This window comes from Mesoplodon densirostris, chromosome 6 (assembly GCF_025265405.1).
Source record: "Mesoplodon densirostris isolate mMesDen1 chromosome 6, mMesDen1 primary haplotype, whole genome shotgun sequence".
NCBI lineage: Eukaryota > Metazoa > Chordata > Mammalia > Artiodactyla > Ziphiidae > Mesoplodon > Mesoplodon densirostris.
This window is the reverse complement of record NC_082666.1, coordinates 63256096-63271388: the sequence shown is the minus strand read 5'-3', so window position 1 is coordinate 63271388 and position 15293 is coordinate 63256096. Positions and strand designations below refer to the sequence as shown.

The following is a 15293-nucleotide window of genomic DNA, read 5'->3' as shown; positions in this document are numbered from 1 at the left end:
TAGCGATCTCTAATATTTGTGGGGTAGGGTAAGGCTTTTTTAAAACAAAAGGTCTGGCGACGAAGCCACTGAAGGTGGTTTGAAGGTTGGGCCTGTCAGGAGCAGTAGGAAATAAAGCAGATACATTCCCTAAAAATGCAATCTGAGTGTAATTAAACATGCTTTTTTAAAAAACCTGAAAATGTTTTTATTCAATGAGTAAAAATACATAGAAACTAGAGTCCGTTTTTCCAGGATTTCAATCGCATACACACATATCCACTCCAATAATTCCCCAACCTACTGGATCCAGGCCCAGATTTGACTGCATCCCATGATAGCAATCGATTTGCAAACACCAAGAAAGGCATAAATTACTAGGTAGAAACCAACACGGCTTTGTGGAGAGCAAATTGTTGGATCAATTTAATTTCCATCTGTGATAGACGGACAGACTCGGCAGATAAGGAGGAAGAGATCAATGCAGAACATCTGAATTTCCTATCCCACATTGTTCTTCATCGATGCTACAGAAAGGAACATGGAAGCTACAGTACTGTTAAAATGCCTTTTCTAACTAACCTGACACTGTTGTGTTTTGCTCACTCCCCTTTCCTCCATGTCCCCTCTGCATTTATCTGTGTCATTTGCGCCATATTATTATACACTTACTTGCAAGTTGCTTTGTAATCTTCTTTTATTGGTTCTAGTATTTAAGTTTTGTCTCCCCACCTGAACTGCATGCTCCTAAGCAGAGGCAGAGATTCTGTCTACTTCTTTTGTGTTTTCCTCAGTGTGCTGTTCACGGCTGTGAATGCACTGGGCTGGATGGCTCAGATTCAGCAGCTTTCTTTGCTTGCCTAGAAAAGGCAATTTTGAACTTGATAGTGAATTTCAACAAAATTTCATAGGCGGCCACAGACAAGTCTCTTTCCTGAAACCTGGCCATTATACCCAAGACAGGGATCCAGTCTTATTTAAGCAGAAAAATCTTATGCTGGTTTTTTTCAGCAGGGTTATTCTGCTCTTCCACTGAAGTTATTAACATACTGCAATTGCTGCTTCTACTATTAACTGCAAGGGCATTCTGTTAACTTCTTTCTGTATAAAACTTGGTTATTTATTTCTGCCCTTTGCCTCATGCCTGCTAACTAGATTTAATACTGAGATCAGAACTGTGCCCCTTCATCCCATTTCCTTGTCTTTTTTCTTTTTCTTTTCTTTTCTTTCCTTTTTTTTTTTTTGCCCTAGAACAGTTTTTATAAAATCTCAGTAAATATATTTAATGATTCCCACATTATCCTCCAATTTATTTCTTATTTCCCCAAATGGAAAAGAAACCAGTCAGGACTACTCCTGCAATCTGAGTTCTGGCTAGAGTCTTCTGCAGATAGTCGAAGAGAGTTAGGTACTCTCCAAAAGGTTTGTCTCATCTCCCATGAATTGTATTAGTTTTTCTGGAATTGAGGCAAGACTCAGTGACATAACTTAGGAGATCAATCTTTCTCTTTCTTTATTCCCATAAAAGATGGCCCAATACTGGCTACTTTCCAGGCATGGAGTATGACAGTTACATAAAAAGAGAAAAATTATATGATTTTGCTATAGCCTCAGCTGTTTTTGCCGTGAGTTCCTCTGACAAATGTCCCCCAGAATTGACATGACATTCCAGCTTAATCTCTCAAGTGACTCTAACATTTTGAGAAGTTCCTATTTATGCAGTATGTACCCACTGACCAGAGCCTCCCCATATTTTACTTTTCCCTGTAAAGCTACTTCACATTTATGGAGGTCTAGATATTGATCCCGCATGGTGGCTAATGACACCTTCACGATGACACAACATGAGGTCAATTAGAGTTGCCATCAGGGAATAGGAGCTGTACACTCTAGGTGAGCCTTAGTATTTTTAGTTAAATCAACTTCAAAACAGAACCACAAAATTCTTTCCCAACATCTTGTGGCTGAAATTTGGATCCAGTAAAGAAAAATGTCTCTTCCATTCCTGAGAAAGTATTCATTTAGAACAATGACACCCCATTACCACAACATCCCATTTGGAAAACCCTATTTTTTTTCTGCTTCAAATTACCCTTTTCCCCTATTTCCAACAACTGCAGACCAACTTCTTCAAATGACAAAAAAAATGTAATTTCTGAAAAATAACCCACAAACATGTGAGGGAAAGCTAAAGGAGACCCTAAACTTGAGGCATACACTTGCTTTTAATAATAATAATTCCACTTTCTAAAATAATCCGGCATTTACTAGCACACATGACAGATTTCCCCTCATAGTCCAACGTCTGTGCCCTCTCATGCAGTAAAACAGCATAAACTGGATCCCCAAAGCACAGAAGAGGGCCCCTCAAGGAACGAGCAAAAGCACACTTACTTTTCCAACTGTAAATTCTAACACTCTAATCTACTTTTAACTCTTATGTCACCTTATATCGGTCACTTAATTCCAACTGCTGGAAAAGGAAGTAACCAGAGAGTCACAGTTGGCAGAGAAACCAAGAATGAACTGTTATGGTGGTGAACTTCAGAGAAAGAATTACTTAGACCACATCTAAAACCCTTCCAATTCACCACCTAGGTCAAATTACTCTATACCCAAAGGTTTTCTTTAACTGCTTCCATCATTTGCTCAAGTCATGTGTGTGTGTGTGTGTGTGTGTGTGTGTGTGTGTGTGTGTGTGTGTGTGTGTGTACCTCATACGTTACAGCGAATCCCAGCTCTGTCTCTCACTAGTAATGTGACCTTATACAAAATTACTTAACTCTTAGAGCCTTGGAGTCTTGATCTTTAACTGTAATACTACCTACCTTACAGAATCATTGCAAAGATTTTACTATATAAAACATCGAGTACTGGTCAGACACGTCTTACACATCAATAAATGAAAGCTATTATTAAACAGAAAAGACACATTCAAAAAATGACTAATATTTTTAACGGACTAACTCTCAGGAAGAAAGGGAGAAAAGGGATATGACTAAATTTGTCCATCCCAGTGTAAGCATCTAAAATTGTCCATGGTGAATCAACTGAAGGTGGGCAAGTGTGTGCCCTCTTGAATTCCTCTGTAAGTGCTTTAGTTCCACCCTCCCCAAAAGGGAGGAAGGCATTGCTGCCATTTCGAGGCTCTCAGGGAGCTGTCATGCTCAAAAGGCAGGAGATACCAGCCAAGTGATGAAAATTACCTTCTAGAAGACTGAAGTCTTTGAAGGAGGAGGGTTGTAAGAATGGGAGTGTGAGGTGCCCAGCACACACAGTCTTGAGGCTAGAAAGATTTTGATGCAGTGGAGAAAAAGGGAGGGGAAGGGGTCTTGAAGGCAGCAGACCTAAACCAGTCCTCTGTCATTCCCTCCACATTTTATTTCCTCTTCCCTGATCTCATTCTATAACTTCTACATTTCTTTGTCTGTCTCTTTCTGACCTGACTGGACGGAAAGTAGGATTGAAATACTTTGCATATTTCCCATCCTTTGTGTTTTAAAAGTGTGAATGAAACATATTATATTTCTTCTAGGAAAAAGAATAGTTAATGAGACCACTTCTAAATTAATGCTTTTTAAACTCAATCAATTCCTCCCTCCCCCAGGTTAAAGATTCTCCAGGAATAAGTAAAGGTTCTCATCCTTACATGATCCTTATTAACTTTCCTTCAATCTTTCCATCCACTCCTTTTTAAAAAGTAGCCAATCTTTCATGGCTCTTCTAATATCTAAACTTTACCTAAGGAGTAACCAAGTTTCTCTAACGACACAATTTTATGGAAGATCCTGAGATACTTAAGTGATCTAAATGGCTTGTACAAAGTTACATGGCAACTATTAAAACATGTGTTCTCTACATGGGCCACCCATTCAGACACACTGCCTCTTGAGTGGTTATGATGCAATCTTAAAATCATGCAAAGCCAAATGAACTTTCACTCAATTAAAGATTTCTGGGAACTTTATATTCCCCTAATCTCCCTCCTCCTTGCCACCATTTACCAATATATTCAAGACCTTCTTCAGAAATTAAAAAAAAACCTTTAGCTATTCTTTTTAACTGAAGTTGGAAATAATTATTATTATCATTGAAGTCTATACACTAATTAATGCTTTAGAAAGAGGCCAACTCTAAAAAATTTAGTTTGGATTTTCATTGCTAAACCGAGGAAATTCTAATGTTCTACTGATAATCTAATGGAAGTCCAATAAAATGTTTGTTAAACATGTAAGATAATAAATAAATACTGACCTGTTAAATGTTTGTATTAAGTACTAACATTCTCGGGGGGAGGGATGTGGTGGGGGACGAACTCAATTAATTGATGTGGTTGGATCATCACAACTATGAAAGGTTTTTTGAAGGTCATTCATGTAAGTATCAATTAAATGAGAATAAGATTTATGAAGCACGTTCTGTATTCCAGTTACTAATGTTTGGAACATATTAGGTTCTCCATAAATGTGTATTAAATTTCCATTTAATTTACAATAATGAGCTTTATCATATTGTTTTAAAAAGAATATACTTTCTACGCTATCTAGAAGCTCAGAGCTTGCTCAGACAGAAATGTACAAATTTAAAAAAATACACTGTGATAGGTGCTATAAATGAGTACATAGCAAGAATAAATAATTAGTTCCTCCTATGATGGATGGGCAAGGGCATGTCATAAAAGATATCAGAGGGAGGTGACCTAAGGAACAGGGTCTTGAAAAATAAACAGATCCCACATCTTGCTAGTACATATTCCTCTTTACTAACAAGGCGATTTCTTCAAAACCTAAAACTGATTAAGCTTCTTCCCTGCTAAAACTCTTACATGAGTCCCAATACATACAGGAAAAAACTCCAAAATTTTAGGATGTCATTCAAGGCACTTTGATCTGGCCCCTACCAACACCTGGGTCATACATTAGCCTTTCAGTTCCATGTGTATCACCTCCATTTGATGCCCCTGAGTCTTTGCACACGGTGTCCGTCTTTTTTCTCCCTAAAGTCCTCCATGTTGAGGTCATCCCTTTTAGATTCTGAACTATATGAGGGCAGGGATACTGCCCTACTTAGCCTTATGGCCATAATCTTTGGTATAGCACCTGACACACTTGTTTAAGTCAAATGAATAGAAAACAATTGGCCTATAAACTACGGAAGTGCACAAAGAAGAAAGACTAGAAAAAAAGGAAGAAAGACTAGGCATGCTGCCTCTGTGCAGAAACATCTAAAAATAAATGATACAAATGAACTTATTTATAAAACAGAAATAGACTCACAGACATAGAAAACAAACTATGGTTACCAAAGGGGAAAGGTGGGGGAGAGAGAAATTAGGAGTTTGGGATTAACAGATGCACACTACTATGTATAAAATAGATAACCAATGAGGACCTAGTGTATAGCACAGGGAACTATATTCAAAATCTTGTAATAACCTATAATGTAAAAGAATCTGAAAAAGAATATATACGTATATATATGTATAACTGAATCATTCTGCTGTATACCTGAAACATTGTAAATCAACTATACCTTAATTTTAAATAAATAAATAAATCCTTAAGAAATTATCCAGTGGAAAAGAAAATCAAGTAGACAAACTTTGGGCTTCCCTGGTGGCACAGTGGTTGAGAGTCCGCCTGCTGATGCAGGGGACATGGGTTCGTGTCCCGGTCCAGGAAGATCCCACATGCCGCAGAGCGGCTGGGCCCGTGATCCATGGCCGCTGGGCCTGAGCGTCCGGAGCCTGTGCTCCGCGACGGGAGAGGCCACAGCAGTTTGAGGCCCGCGTACCGCAAAAAAAAAAAAAAAAAAAAAAAAGTAGACAAACTTGTGACAAGGAAAGGGGATAGAGACACAATTCCCAGGGTGGGTCTCCCAGCCTAATGTAAGGCTCAGTTCTGCTTCCCTTAATTTCTGAAGGACTATTTGGAAATGGGAGGGGGTAGATAAGAGGCACTATTTTGGGTCAGAAATGAAGGTTTGGCTCTCTCCTACAGAGGGAGGAGATGCTTGTCGGGGGAGGTCCAGGGAGCAGGCCACTAGTTTGCAAGCAAGAGGCCAAGAAGCTTTTGATGACCCTTATATATAAGCTATCTTTCTACCCCAAAATTACACATTCCAGGAATTCATTTTCTTCTCTGATACCATGACTTGAGAGGCATGATTTTTATTTATAAAAAAAAAAAATTTGAGAGGCATGATTTTTATTTATAATCATTCTGATGAAAAGAAGGGATTGTACAAGGTAAACTGTCAGGTCCCTTCTGGCTCTAAAATTCTATGACTCTATAACAATATAGCTTTTATATCAAGGGATATCAGAAGAGTAAATGAAATCCACACTGTAACCTGTTAACCTACAGATAGCCTCTTGCTAGAAGTAAAATTAGTCATCATGTGATAAAGGGCCCCTTTGTCATATTCCTTGGCTTTAAGCAGGTAAAGAAATAGCCCATTGTCAACTAAAGATACCATGAGAGTTTTCTAAAGGCTTAGAATAGTCCCCTTCTTTCTCTCCAAAACATTATTAACTACTGACATACTAAAATAGTATATTTTTACAAATTAAGTATATAGTATGCCAGAAAGAATCACTTAAGAAAGAGAAAAGCCAATGTAAGAAACAAAAACCTGAAGGAAGGGATACAAACCCACGCACTTTATAACAGGGAAACACAAAGTTAAGACAAAAACATCCACCTTTTTCAAGGAGAGAGGAGAAAACTATTCTTCTCAGACAAAACTCCCTCTCCATCTGTGCAAAATCTTGCCTCCTTCTTGGCAGTTTACTTTCTACAAGGACTGATTTCCCTGGGAGTTATAGTGAGTTAGGTTTATGTAATCACAATTCTGATTACATAATTTGCCGTATTTTTTCTCCAGCACGTTAAAAATCTATACAGCTTCAGTTTTTTTTTTTTCTTTTTGCGTTACGTGGGCCTCTCACTGTTGTGGCCTCTCCCGTTGCGGAGCACAGGCTCCGGACGCGCAGGCTCAGCGGCCATGGCTCACAGGCCCAGCCGCTCTGCGGCATGTGGGATCTTCCCAGACCGGGACACGAACCCGCGTCCCCTGCATCAGCAGGCGGACTCTCAACCACTGCGCCACCAGGGAAGCCCAGCTTCAGTTTTAATGGAGGACTGTTTCATCAATTGGGATGCCACAAAACTAAAGTTTTACAATACTTCCTTCTTCCGCTCTTAAATGGTTGAGAAAAACAGAAAGAAAGAATCTGGGAAAACTAAGCACATTCTTATCTCTCATAAGCATGTAAGTGTGCGGGAAAATGCTCATTCTCTTCTTCTCTGCTTCGGTCTATCTGTCCCTTCTCAATAGATTATATTATATGGCATCCACTTCTCTGCAAAACTTGGGTAACTAGCTATCCATGGGAAGCGTTAACTCTGTCACTTGGTTAATGGAGTCCTTGACATATTTTTGCTGAGTCTGTATCCATTCCCCTAAACCCGGTTCTGAGCAGGAAGAGACATTAAACCTCTCTGAATACTTTTGACAGAACCAAAATAATATTTGGGAGACATGGTTTCTTACATATTTTCAATCATGCTTTTTAATCCATATTATTTTCCATCTGAAGACCCATACCTTCAGATCTCCCTTTTATTGGTTAACATGGATTTTAAAATATATATTCTATACAGCAAAACTCAGAGATTTAAAAGAGGTTGCTATATTGAGGCTCCTTAAAGATAAAGTAACTTATTTAACCAAAGAAAAATACAGAACAAGAGAGTAGACAGGTACTATACCCTCTATTTCTTACCCCTACACATTCTACTAGTTCTATTATTAAACTTTCTTTTAAAGAGCCACCTTTTTCTGCTTAACAGGAGCATTAGGTTCAAAGCATCATATCGCAAGGGTTAAAATAAGGATTTGTTTGGGCTCAAGACCAGAATTTGTTCACAAGGAATTAGCCAAAGCCATAGGGCACTGAAATTTCAGGGAAAAAAAGAAAATCACACACCCATTTGAGAGCGTATCTGTTCAGGCCAGGGGACTATTCACCAATGCAGATGGGAAGACCCCTGCACAAAAAGTGTGAAACCTGCCAACATGTCTGGCCAGAGGTTTGTATTGCCTCATTAACTAGCACCAAACCCCCACAAATGAAAGCAGGGATAATCGTATCTGACCTTTCTGGCCTCAGATTAAGTTCAATGACTCTCTACTGATCCAGGGATTGAGTAAACCAAAGGTCACAACCAGGATCGTCTAAACTTCTTGTTTTTGAAGCCGTTAGCCTATAGAATGTAAAGATACCATACTGGTCATTGTCAAGATTGCAAACTTTCTACAGTGTGTTTTCAATTAAGTAAATAAAATGTGGTAATTAAATCAAGATTGCGTAATATGTTTTTGATTTGTAATCTCATTTAAATTAATTAACTGACTCAATCCCTGTTTAGTTTTTAAACTGGCCTAGTTAGGGAAAGAGTCCCTGGAAGCAAATCCAGTTTTCTATCTTTAAAAACAAGGCAAAGCAATCTGGCATACTTTAAAAATGAAAAAAAATTTAGATGCACCAGCAAAATATAAATACAGAGGCAAGGGTGTTAGCGTAGAAGAAGGAGGAGTTTTATGGCATGATTTTGACTAAAAAAATAGATCTAGCACTAGAGAGAAATAAACCAAAACATTATTTATTCAAAACATTTCTTTTCCAATTTTATGAAGATTGCATGTTTGTTGGAAGCAAAACATTTCCAGCTGTATTTTAAGTTTCTGAGGAGAGTTGTAAGATTTATAATCTTTCCTAAATGCTGCCCATATCTTATAATATGAGATGAACACGCCACTGCGTACTTTAGAAAACAATTTGCCAATGCACTCTGCCACATGAAAACAATGAAGTCCTTTCCAAAACCCCACCAGATCCAGGAGGAAAAGATGAGATGAATGTTCTGTCTTTCCCATCTGGGAGACATTGTGGATTGCAGCCATACTATGTAATATAATTTTTTTTCCCTTGGAAACCACGAAACCTGCATTTTATAGCAAGGTATGTAGTGCAAAGAGAATGCTGGTGAAATATGAATCTGAAAATGAAAACCAGAATGTCATCAGACTCAAGAGCATAATTGTGGAGGCAAATTGAAAAATCAATGCAAAATTTCAACATAAACGAAATGCAACATTTGTGATCCTATTGGTCTGAAATTTTCTCTTAAAAGAAAAGCAGGGGAAAATAAATGCTCTTTTACCACCGAAGTCCTGAACAGCACTAGTTACACTGCCTGGCACAGTAACTTACTTATCTGCTTTATTTTGTCCTGGGGTCTTCATGCATTATTCTAAGTCCTACACCTAGCACATTCTGGGCCCTTCTGTGCTACGTCGGTTTTTGTATTTCCCCAAAACTTAATACAATATTGCTTATCTAGATTAAAACCAGACATAAGACTTTCTAATATTTTGTTGGCAATCTTTCTTCTCAGGGAGCAGGACGTGTTTTCTCACAACTGTCTGGAGAGTCAGAACTCCTGGGTTCCATTCAGTAACTGCCAACACTTGTGCTCTGACCCTAAGCAAACCACTTCATGCCTGAATCAGTTTGTATCTTGACCAATCACTTAAAACCGAATAAGAAAAGGTAGGAGTTTTTAGCCTTAGTCATTTCCAACAGGAATAAGAGGAAAAAAATAACTTTATACAACAGTGAAAATATGCACAAATATTTGTGCGGAAAGGCTAAGATTTGTTTTAATATACTTTAAGGTTTAATTTCCCACACTCACACCCACCCACCCCCACCAAGAAAAACCCCTCCTAGTTAGTCCTCCTCCGTTTTCACTGTATACTTCCCCTTGAAAACACTAACAACGCAGGTAATTAAAGTTCTGCATTAGTGTACAGGTCTCCTGGTGGAGTGTAAAATTCATGGGTCAAGATACATGTTAGCCTTATTCACTGCCTGGCGTTTATATCTGCTGAATAAAGGACCACTCTTTACAGTGAACAAGACCTTGATGGCTGATATCACTTAAAATACTTTTCATCTTTCTGAAATTATAATTAAATTGGCAGTAATGCCAATCATAATTTTTACTTGTTTGGTTATTACCTACATATAGTCTATTTTTAAGTGTCTGTAAACTCTCTACAAATATAAATTTAGCAACTGATTCAGTCAATGACCAAAAAGTCATATCCTTATTTTTTCCTGTGCTCATTTATTCATTGGCATGTGTTCTTAAAAAGAAATGTTTTACCTCAACAGATTTCTCCATTATTTAAGGTAAAAAGATACTTCGCCAAATCATTGAAATGTTTAAATCATTATATGAGTTTAGAGAAAAGAAATCGGTGGGTTTTTTACATACCCTACTAGTTGTATGTCATTAATAAGTTGCCCTTGCTTTATTATTAAATCATGGCTCTTAAGTCTATGATGATGTATTTATATAAAAATAAATGTATGTATTTAATCAAAGGTGTATAATACATAGCAGAGTAATAGAGTAAGATAGAGATAATATATTTCTACCATGGTAAATTAGATTTGTACGTCAGACGTTCATTACTGCTTTTGTTTATAAAATAATTTTATCATAATATTGGAGGGAAAAAAATCAGAGAAGTCACTTGATGAAACAGGAAGCTTGCTGATGTGGCAGATAATGGTATTAAATGTCCTAACAGTTCCTTGATAAGTGGTTCAAAGAACTTCTGTCCTCATGGTTTCAGGACAAAAGCTAATTTACCAGGAATAAAACTACTTGAATAATACATCATGTGAAATTTTTTAAAGGATAAAATGAGGAAACAAATGAGGAGATAGTAACTTCCTCCTGCAAATGAAAACTGTGCATGAGAGGAAAGTAACTCAATTTTACTGGTAAAATAAAAACCAAAAAATGGCTAACGAACATGACTTTTCCTTCTTTTTTTCAAGAGAAGGGTCAGGATTATTCTAATAAGTGGAATGATATGTTTGAAAGAACTCTGAAAAGTTTATAACTCAACAGAAATATGAAGATTTGTTATAATTTTATGGGGCAGTATTTTTTCAATTGATCATTTTAAGAGGAAAGTTAAAAATACAGGTAACTTTAAACAAGAATACTAAAAAGCCTATTATAGCAGCCTACTATGGAATCGACTGTCCATTACTATGGTTATTTGGAAAATGAGAAAAAATGATGAGAGGCATGCCCACTTGCTTAATCCACTTTAAAGAAGGGAATTGAGAGTATAAGAGCATGGAGCTGTGAACCTTGTGCTCAAAATTCCTTCCATTTTGTCATTTTACTCAGTTTATCTTTAATGGAGATTTAAATGGACTCCTTAAGATTCAAAAATCTCTACGCTATACCTAAACACTATGAAAAAGAACAAGTTTCTGCATTATGCCCCATCCATATGTCTTAACCCTGAATGGTATCAAACCTATGTAATTTTATACATCAAATGCATTCCAGATGTGACAAAATTTTAACACAGACCAACGTCAAGTTCTTCACTGTAGACTCATCTCCCATGCTCACAAAGATTATTTCCACTGCACATAACATTACACACGGCTAATGTTCAATTTTCCAAATTGATTATTATGCTGCCATTTCAAAAATGACATTGCCTTCCAGTCAAACAACAAACTATAAGCTATGCTGCATACCCAACCTCCCCCTCAAAATCACAAAAGAATCAAGAAACCACATCATTATTTCCAAGTTGTAGACAATGCTTGATTACAAGGGCAGTTGAACTTTTCCTGGTCCATTCCTGATACCTTCAAAAGATGGAGAAGGAGAGGGTGATTGTAATTTTTTGCCATCAGAACAATTGAGTCTGTCACCTGTTGTGTTGGGTTTTAAAGACTGGCTCTAATTACAGAAGATCGAATACTTCCTGAGATTTACAGTATGTTAACAATTGAAAATTAACCAACAAGATCATTCATGGAGAATTTTCAAAAGCATCTAATAATACTCTGATGAAGAAACATAAACTAAATTTTCCGGTAGGATAAAAAAAAATTTAGTAACTCAATGCCAGTAAGAAAAACTAGTATGATAAGGCTTTGGATAATATCCTGCAAACTTAATCCCTCCCACAAAATTAATGCTTTGAACCTTACCTCAATTCCATCTCCCCCACCCCATCTCCAAAATCAGAACTGTCATGTAGTGATAATTTGTCCTCCAAGACATCCCTCACTCTGTTCCTGCTAACTACATTTCCCAGCTCATTAACAACTGGCTTCAAATTAGAGCCATCCAATGGGAGGCTCTGGTGGGAGTTGTGGAACTTGGAGAGTGGGAAGACAGGAGAAAGGGAGGTGTTTCTTCTCTTCTCTCTACTTTAACAGGTATCTCCAAGCAATGGCTGTCTCCTTTGTTTTCTAGCTTCCACAGGGTGGGCCCCTCTCCCTGTGGTCTCCAAGGGCTCTGGCAACACCACCTCCTCCCCTTATCCCTCCAGCCTTAGTTGCAGTAGTGGGTTCCTACACACGCTAATGTCTGGGTTGCCTCACTGCCCGTTTGGGTTTTTACCTGTTCTAACATCATTGTAACTGGTCTCCCCTAGGTAATTCTTTCTAGTGGACTCTGGTAGGAGCTCTATTTTTCTGGATCCTGATGGATACAGGTACTTTTTGTCATATTCATCACTCTAAAATAGATGTCAGGAAAAAAAAAAATAGATGTCAGGTAATAGAGTTAGCGTTAGTGGACTAAATATAATCCATGTAGAATATTAATAAATTTCAAGTCATTGTTACGATTTTCATTAAAAAAGGTGAGTCACCGCTCAGTACACAGTACAAAATGCTATATCCCAATCTGTTTTATAATGCACGATATTGGCAAAGATAATCAACATTAAAAAAAGATCAATTTAAGGGCCTTCCCTGGTGGCGCAGTGGTTGAGAGTCTGCCTGCCGATGCAGGGGATAGGGGTTCGTGCCCCGGTCCGGGAAGATCCCACATGCCGCAGAGCGGCTGGGCCCGTGAGCCATGGCCGCTGAGCCTGCGCATCCGGAGCCTGTGCTCCACAACGGGAGAGGCCACAACAGTGAGAGGCCCGCGTACCGCAAAAAAAAAAAAAAAAGATCAATTTAATTAATCAGATTTTCAATGCCAAGCTCTAAATCCATCTCTTCCAGCAGATCCTCTGCTACTCATACCCACCCATCCAGGTTTACTATTTCTTCTTTTTACCTACTCAGACTTAGTCTTTCCATCCAACTTTTAACAATTAACATGATACCTGGGTTTTTCCTTGTGCATGTGATTTTCCTACAAACATGACTGCCTGCTCCTTGACTGGATCAATTTATGAGCCTGATTATTTTTATAGAACGTTGTATATTTATTTCTATCTCATAAACAACTTTGAGTTGCTTATCAATTATCTGAATATCTAACAATATCATGTGGAGATAATAAAAAAGTTGTCTTAAATATGGACCAACAGGGCTTCCCTGGTGGCGCAGTGGTTGAGAGTCCGCCTGCCGATGCAGGGGATACAGGTTCGTGCCCCGGTCCAGGAGGATCCCACATGCCGCAGAGCGGCTGGGCCCGTGAGCCATGGCCGCTGAGCCTGCGCATCCGGAGCCTGTGCTCCGCAACGGGAGAGGCCACAACAGTGAGAGGCCCGCGTACCGCAAAAAAAAAAAAAAAAAAGATCAATTTAATTAATCAGATTTTCAGTGCCAAGCTCTAAATCCATCTCTTCCAGCAGATCCTCTGCTACTCATACCCACCCATCCAGGTTTACTATTTCTTCTTTTTACCTACTCAGACTTAGTCTTTCCATCCAACTTTTAACAATTAACATGATACCTGGGTTTTTCCTTGTGCATGTGATTTTCCTACAAACATGACTGCCTGCTCCTTGACTGGATCAATTTATGAGCCTGATTATATTTATAGAACGTTGTATATTTATTTCTATCTCATAAACAACTTTGAGTTGCTTATCAATTATCTGAATATCTAACAATATCATGTGGAGATAATAAAAAAGTTGTCTTAAATATGGACCAACAGGGCTTCCCTGGTGGTGCAGTGGTTGAGAGTCCGCCTGCTGATGCAGGGGATACGGGTTCGTGCCCCGGTCCAGGAGGATCCCACATGCCGCAGAGCGGCTGGGCCCGTGAGCCATGGCCGCTGAGCCTGCGCGTCCGGAGCCTGTGCTCCGCAACGGGAAAGGCCACAGCAGTGAGAGGCCCGCGTACTGCAAAAAAAAAAAATATATATATATATATATATATATATAGACCAACATATATCAACATAAGAATAATATATATTTGAAAAGAGAAATAATTTCAGCATTACTTTTTTCTCTAGGAAATAGTTCACTCACTTGACGTCTAGCATTTTCACATTGGAAAATTCATAAAATAAGAATAGACACAAGTATTTTCTTCAATTGGAACTGCATAATCTATGGTGCTTTACTAGAATACTTCACAAATAGGAGATAACAAAAATGTTTATGTTTGTATGTATAGGGAAGTATATGAACTCACAATACTAAAACTTTACAATCACAAATGCAAGCAGTATGGATGTGCTTGATATTTTACAGTGTGTTAGATAACACCCCACTAGAGGGAAGTGACATTGCAGAAAACATAAAGCATCAGTTCACATGGTGTCACCTTTTTCTGATGAAACTTTAACAGGATGGCACCGGTGCTTGGTGGGTGTACTCAGTTGCCAGCACTGCACTATAATACCATGACCCTGTGTTTCCTCTCAATCATTTTGAACTTTCCCAACCTCCACCCCGAAAGTTTTATTTTCATGTTTCTTAAACATTAGTGCCCTGGTTTGTGGTAGTTACCACCAAACATCATATGGAGAGGGTATCAACTGAAAATTACGGTTTATTAAATTTTTTTTAAACCTGAGCCTGAAATCTATTTAGTCAATTTTTGTCACTTAAGGCAAAATTTGTAAATTTAATTCAATAAATATTTATTGAAAAAAGAAAATGAGTTATAGTCTAAATAGGCATAAAATGAGCATAAAGTAAGATGAACAATAATTTCTACTTTTTGCATTTTCCCATCCCTCCGTTTTGTTTCCAATGAGAACATTATAGTGCAATGAATAAGCTAAGAGACAACCTTCATAACATGACAGTAGACCTATTGCACAGACACTGAAAACTACAGGAATAATGCTGAGACCACGAGATAGAGACAGTCCTTGAATTTCTCTGGCAACATGGACAAGAGGCAGGAAGCCTAATGCCAGATAGAAAGTGAATCTAAATGTTAACCAGGTTTTTTTTTTACTACACACACAGTATTCTATACTTAAACTTTTGCTATAAGT

The 15293-nt window shown here is 38.1% G+C and overlaps 1 protein-coding gene across 6 annotated transcripts in view; it reads right to left on the bottom strand.

Annotated features, from left to right (window-relative positions):
* Window positions 1-15293, bottom strand: part of NFIB (nuclear factor I B) — a 233444-nt gene that overhangs the window by 97499 nt on the left and 120652 nt on the right. The gene's annotated exons all lie outside the window — the stretch shown is intronic.